Source organism: Dermacentor andersoni, chromosome 7, assembly GCF_023375885.2.
Source record: "Dermacentor andersoni chromosome 7, qqDerAnde1_hic_scaffold, whole genome shotgun sequence".
Classification (NCBI taxonomy): Eukaryota; Metazoa; Arthropoda; class Arachnida; order Ixodida; family Ixodidae; genus Dermacentor; species Dermacentor andersoni.
Window position 1 is genome coordinate 133,170,303 of NC_092820.1, and position 6,000 is coordinate 133,176,302.

The following is a 6,000-nucleotide window of genomic DNA, read 5'->3' on the forward strand; positions in this document are numbered from 1 at the left end:
ACAGACATGCTATCCAAATACGTTTCAGACGACCACCGTGACTGGGACCTGGCTCTACCTTACATTACCTTTGCATATAACTCTGCCCGTCTCGAAACTGCTGGCTTTTCCCCGTTTTACCACTTGTATGGCCGCGAACCGACGCTACCACTGGACACTGTGCTTCCGTCCGCCACAGCTTCAACTAGCGATTATGCCCGTGATGCAATCGCCCATGCTGACCATGCTCGCCAACTTGCGCGCACTCGTCTACAAGTGTCTCAAGACAAGCAGAAACAACGCTACGACCTCCGTCACCGTGATGTCCATTTTGTGCCCGGAGCCCTCGTGTTGCTTTGGTCCCCATCGCGTAAAGTCGGCCTTTGTGAAAAACTGCTTTTCTGTTACACAGGCCCATATCGCGTGATACGCAAAGTGACCGATGTCACCTATGAAATCGTTCTAGCCACGCCCACGACGTCCTCCGCTGTGACAACCAGTGACATTGTCCACGTTGCCCGACTCAAGCCCTACAACTCTCCATGCCCCTTGGATTTTTAACAGCACCATGACGGTGCTTTTGCCGCCGGGGGGGGGGGGGGGGGGGGGGGGTAATATTACGATATGATTCCGCGAGAGACGAGCAGCCGCGAGAACGACGAAGAAGCTGGTCGGTGCTCTCGGCACGAGCGAGTGTCAGCCTGGCTGCCTGGCTCCAGTGTAAATAGCGTGTAAATAGCATCTCTCGTCTGTGTCTTTCCACACGTAACAATATGTTGACTGTATTTTCATGCTGTTCTTGCCTTCGTTGCTAATCCTATATCCTATATTTTACACGTGTTATCACAGTAGGTCCCTATGACCTTCTTACTTTGGGACCTCCTTCAGTATTGCATTTTCTTTGTAATTATAATGTCTAGTAGTAATACGTGATCTGATTGATTGATTGATTGATTGATTGATTGATTGATTGATTGATTGATTGATTGATTGATTGATTGATTGATTGATTGATTGATTGATTGATTGATTGATTGATTGATTAATGGAGGCGTGGTCATCTGTTCAATCATAGCAGATGCGCCACCGCAGCAGTCTACGGTCTATAGTGCATTATTCCTCTAAGTGCAAGGTTCTTCCGTTCACCTCGACCCTCTCGCCTGCAGTAGGTGGTCACTGGGCTACCACCCGCTCTTTCGGCAGGCCCCCTAGGGGGTCTTTGTTTCTGTAAGGCCATCGATGGCGCGAAAGGCGCACTAGGATTTATCTTTGTAAAATGCGTTCTGTTTATAGGTATGTGTTAATCGAGGCATAAAATGAAGAGGTAAACTTTGAATGTAAAAGACCCACCTGGCTATGTCACCGTTCTTTTTCTCGCTCTAGACTGTCGCCGATGCGCGCTAACGCCCGTATTTAACAGGACCCGTCAAATCAGCATATCTACTGTTTATTCATTCCACTCAGGAGTGGTCACAGGTGTAAATGCTATAGAAATACACCAGCCTCGAGGGCTACCATGAATCCAATAAACGCGCGCACGCTGAGGTTCGAGGATTTATACAATTGCCCGCCAGTGCGCAAAGAGCAGTACCGTCATCGTATGGATCACCTAGAATGGTTGGGAGGGCATTTCCAATCCTAATGCGTCACCTCAGCACACCCTTTCTCGACTGCCTGTACTTGGTAGATGCAAAGGCCCTTACCATTACCAGTTTTTGCCACAGTTTTGTCAGTTACCATAAAGAGGTTGTATATTTGCTGGTTCTGGCATTCGGCAGAAAATAACATTTGAAAATTTGTCAATGAATTATTCGCAGTGAAGCAGACTGATCCCGCAAAAGATAACTTCGCGAAACGAAGGACGCAATGAAAAGAAAGCGTCATTTTACGGACTTTTCTAATGAAGTTTTACTACTGGCGGTAGGCGTCTAGTGGTGGCGCTGTATCACATAGTATCGTATTACAGATTCTGTAATGTCCAGATGGATTTTTTAAAGGAAAATGAGAATGTCGTCACTTACTCTCGTTAATCATTTTCATTGAATTGTCGGTTGTCCCTAAGGGGCCCCTATTGAAATACCATTCATTGACATCAGTGTGCCTGAAAGACGAACCACTGTTAGTATCAGTCAAGCCTACTATAAAGCGTTGAAACTTACGTGACAGTGCCATTTTTAAAGGATTCCCTAAGAAATATATCAGAAAATGTCATGTTTATTTTCTCGTCCTTTAGACAGGTTAGGCCATCAGTCTGATTCGAATAATAAACCCACAATGCTTGAGTACCAGTCTGGTTCCATAACTGCAAGAAAACGTGGCTGAATTAGCGAAGCTCAAGTGATTCTGAAATGTTAAGTGTCGATACACGCCACAAAACATACTTAAAAAAAAGGTGTTGTTACGGTACTGCGTATTATGTGCACTCCTTGCAGTATACCGGGTTTAGGGCTGAGAGCAGTCGTTATCTCAACGCTGGTAATATGTATCACCGTTTACTGAAACACATCATTCGTGAAGTCACGTTTCTGCCGTGGGCAATAAATAGGTAAATAAATTTATCAAGAATATGTACAAGGAAATGTCGCGGTTGCTTAATTTATAATATGTTATATTTGATTTCATTGTCGCAGCCAAATATGGCATTATTGAGGCAATGCATAATGTGAAGAATAAGTTGTATAGAAGTCGTTCTCAAAGTGATATTTGTGTAAAAGTTGTGTGACATTCGAATTTAATGTCCCAGTCGCACTCTTTAAAGCGTAAAGAAATGTGAACTTGTCGTGCGTGTGGACATTGTAGTTAGATTTCATGGTTTATATTGGCCACACAGAAAGCACAGAGATAGAATGCGCTTAATTAAACCAAGCCCTTAAACGAATGAGAACACTACTAGATTTATGGTACACGATAATTGGTGTCTCAATGGTTGCGAGGTCAATACGGTGCCCACGTTTGTACATCCGCTTTGGCTGTGCTTTAGATTTGTGTAGCCCAATAAATCACGCGAGAATATTACACACGCAGCTACTTTAGCTTATAGTTCTGCGAGTGGTCGCAAGTCGATGTTGTTTATTCGAAGCGTATTCAAGCAAGATTAGCTGCTTTAGAATATTCTATTCAAACATCCAATCAACTAACCGAATGAAGATGTATTCAGTTAATTAAATAAATTATTATAATATTCGCACGTCTATTGTGAGATATGATGCCCTAGTTTGATACGACTTATCTCAAATTAGTATTGCTGTGATAAATCAGCAAAACAAGAAAGATGGAGATATATAGTGTTTGCTTTAATGTCATTCCACGGCGTGTGTCTCAGGTGGAGGAGGAAAAACATTATTTTCGTCAGATTTAAAAACTTGCGAATAAATTGGGTTATTTCTTCTGCCAGGCGGCTTGAGGTTACCGTAAGCTCTTCACTTTCCGCAATCTCCAAAGCCCCGTTGAAGGTCCGCAGGTTGATTGCGGTTTCTGAGCTGGAAACCGCTACCTCTCAGTCCAAAGTAGTATTAAGTGGGAGTTTCGCCCTAGGGTTTAGTCTGGGGCAGTTGCTCAATATATGCGTCAAGTCTACCTTAGGGGTGTCGGAGCTTCTGCATTTAATAGAGAATGAGCCTGCATATAATAGTGAGTACTTGTAAGGTTTGGTAAGTAGGCAGTCTGCAACTTTCTGTAGGTTACCTGTTGCAGTTCTGCTGATTTATGCGCAGAAGTGTATGTTTGTATATTTTCGCGGTAGTGCATAGTACTTTTGTGGAACGCCACCATGCGATCCCTCATTAAACCCAGGTCGAGGCCCCTCAACGCCCAGGTGACGAACTTGGGAAAATAATTGTGGGAAGCCTCATTACCTGGGGGAGAGGAATGTGTGTGTGTTCGAGAAGCGTAACTTGACCATCATAAGCGTTGCTTTAAAGAAATGATGATTTTTCATTGCCTTGTTCGGAGTAATTTTCCAGGATAATTTTCCTAATAAATAATTCCTGTCACGGTACATGCTTTGAAAATTTTTTCTAGCGTGTGAAACATGGTAGCACAAGAAAAATAACGCCGCATATTTTAGCGCCCAACTCTTCCCAACTTCGTCTGCTGTACGTACAAAAATGTGTCTTAAATATGGAGGGGTATTCCCAACTGCAGATAGAAAAACTACCTTAGAGGCACGGAATTTTGACTAATGTCTGCTAAACTGACAATGATTTTCTGGAAAAAGTGTGTTTCATTTCCGCTTGTAGTTATATACCGTGGTTGTTGCAGATAACTAAAACACGGTAACATTATTTAGGTGCCAACACCATGTAGCAAGTTTTTAAAATATTATGCCAAAGCTAAAAGAAAATTATTTTTGCTCAACTTTCGCACACAAATTTAGCACGGAGGTAATCCTAGGACCCGCATAGACCTCCTGTTTCGCGTTCAAAATCTATCACTGTCTCTTACCCACTTTTTTTGGAGCGAGATATATATTTTGTAATTTAAGGCCTGCACCCTACTTTGCATATTTTTGTGTTTCTATTTCACCGCAATGCCCAGTGGATGTCCGGCTTGGGAAAGCAGGCGCGTACTGTTTCGCAATGTAAGGAGACCTTCCTGACTACGTGAGGGCACAACTTCGTTATCCGGTCCTAGTCACTATTATGAAATTTTTCTTTCAGTGTCTTTTTGTCGCACCTATCAGACTGCTCAAGGAGCAGAGAGCTCAGGCCAGACATCTGAGTGCACTCCTTCTATCGGGTTCTTTGTAGCCATTCTCTGTGTTTTGTCGGCGTCATTGTCATTTCGCGAATGAAATCGCCTGAGGCAATCTTCCAAAATTGTTACGTCATTAGCACTACACATTCGCGTATGTAACATGCATTCGTCACAAGAATTTTGTATTTTAGGATGAATTTTAACGATATGTCGCTCTTTTAAAAATAAAGAAGTAAAGAAGCAATTCCCGACTATTGTGACACATTCGAGAGTATGTGAGTGTGGCTACGTAGATAATATTTAGGGTAGAAGCGTTGGTAAGAACTCGAACAAATACTTCAATCTGAGAGGTTGAGTTAGCATTATATTGAATCCTATCAATTTTTTTCACAGCTTTGTGGGCTTCTCGCTGGAAGCCTTTCATAAAACTGGTAAATATCGCGCCAAATAATGTGACGCTTGCCACGGCTCATCAATGTGTATTTCGATGTCTGTTAAGCGTGTTTGATAGAACTTTTTTATTTGCACCCTTGCAGTTTACCTTAGGACAGTGCCGCATGTTCCCAAGCATATGTACACATATTCACATATACACATATACAAGGTGTTCCAGCGAACACTTTAAAAAATCTTTTAACGTTGCCTGTAGCAGATATGACATTTCTAGTTCATAAGCTAGTCTACACGAAGTGGCGAACAATACCAGCACAGAAAATTGAGTTGCAAAATCGAATAATTAGTAAAACTTCAGTAATGTTTTACCTAATTATGTTATTGCTGCAGATTACCTATTCGGAGCCACGTGCGCCTCTCCGCGCATGCGTCGATGGCCCCTGTTTCCTTCTTTCTCTCTTTTCTCTTCTATATATATTTCCGAGCTGGAAATAAAGCGTCGTCTTTTTGCTCTGCGAATCGGCCTGGATTCCATCGCGTAGCTGCCGGCCTTTGGCCGATAGAACGTAACAGTGGCGACGAGGATTCTGCTGCAGCAAGGACGTCAAGCAGAAGAAGCCCACCACCGACCATGGCACACATGCTACCAGAATGTCAAGACGAAAAAGATAAGTGGCAGGCGTACCTAGTCAAGGTTGAAGCCTATTTCGAAGCGAATGATGTGAAGGACGATGCTAAGCAAATAGCCCTGCTGGTAGCTGCGCTTGGAACAAGGACGATGGAAATTTTGAACGGAAACGTAGCCCCGCGGAAGCCTAACGCCCTGGCCTACAAAGAAGTTGTGCAGACGTTAAACAGCTACTACGACCCGGTACCGAATGAAATTTCTGAAAGTTTCAAGTTCTTCCATCGCTGCCAGCAAGAAGGGGAAGC

General features: G+C 43.2%; 1 long non-coding RNA gene across 1 annotated transcript in view; it reads right to left on the minus strand.

Moving 5' to 3' along the window:
• Positions 1–2,265, minus strand: part of LOC129385359 (uncharacterized) — a 57,693-nt gene extending 55,428 nt beyond the window's left edge. Inside the window, exons 1-2 of the long non-coding RNA XR_011895539.1 lie at positions 2,139–2,265; positions 2,001–2,080 (exon numbers count right to left, since the gene is read on the minus strand). This is a non-coding gene — a long non-coding RNA (uncharacterized lncRNA). The remainder of the gene's footprint in view (positions 1–2,000; positions 2,081–2,138) is intronic.
• Between the last annotated feature and the right edge of the window lie 3,735 nt (positions 2,266–6,000).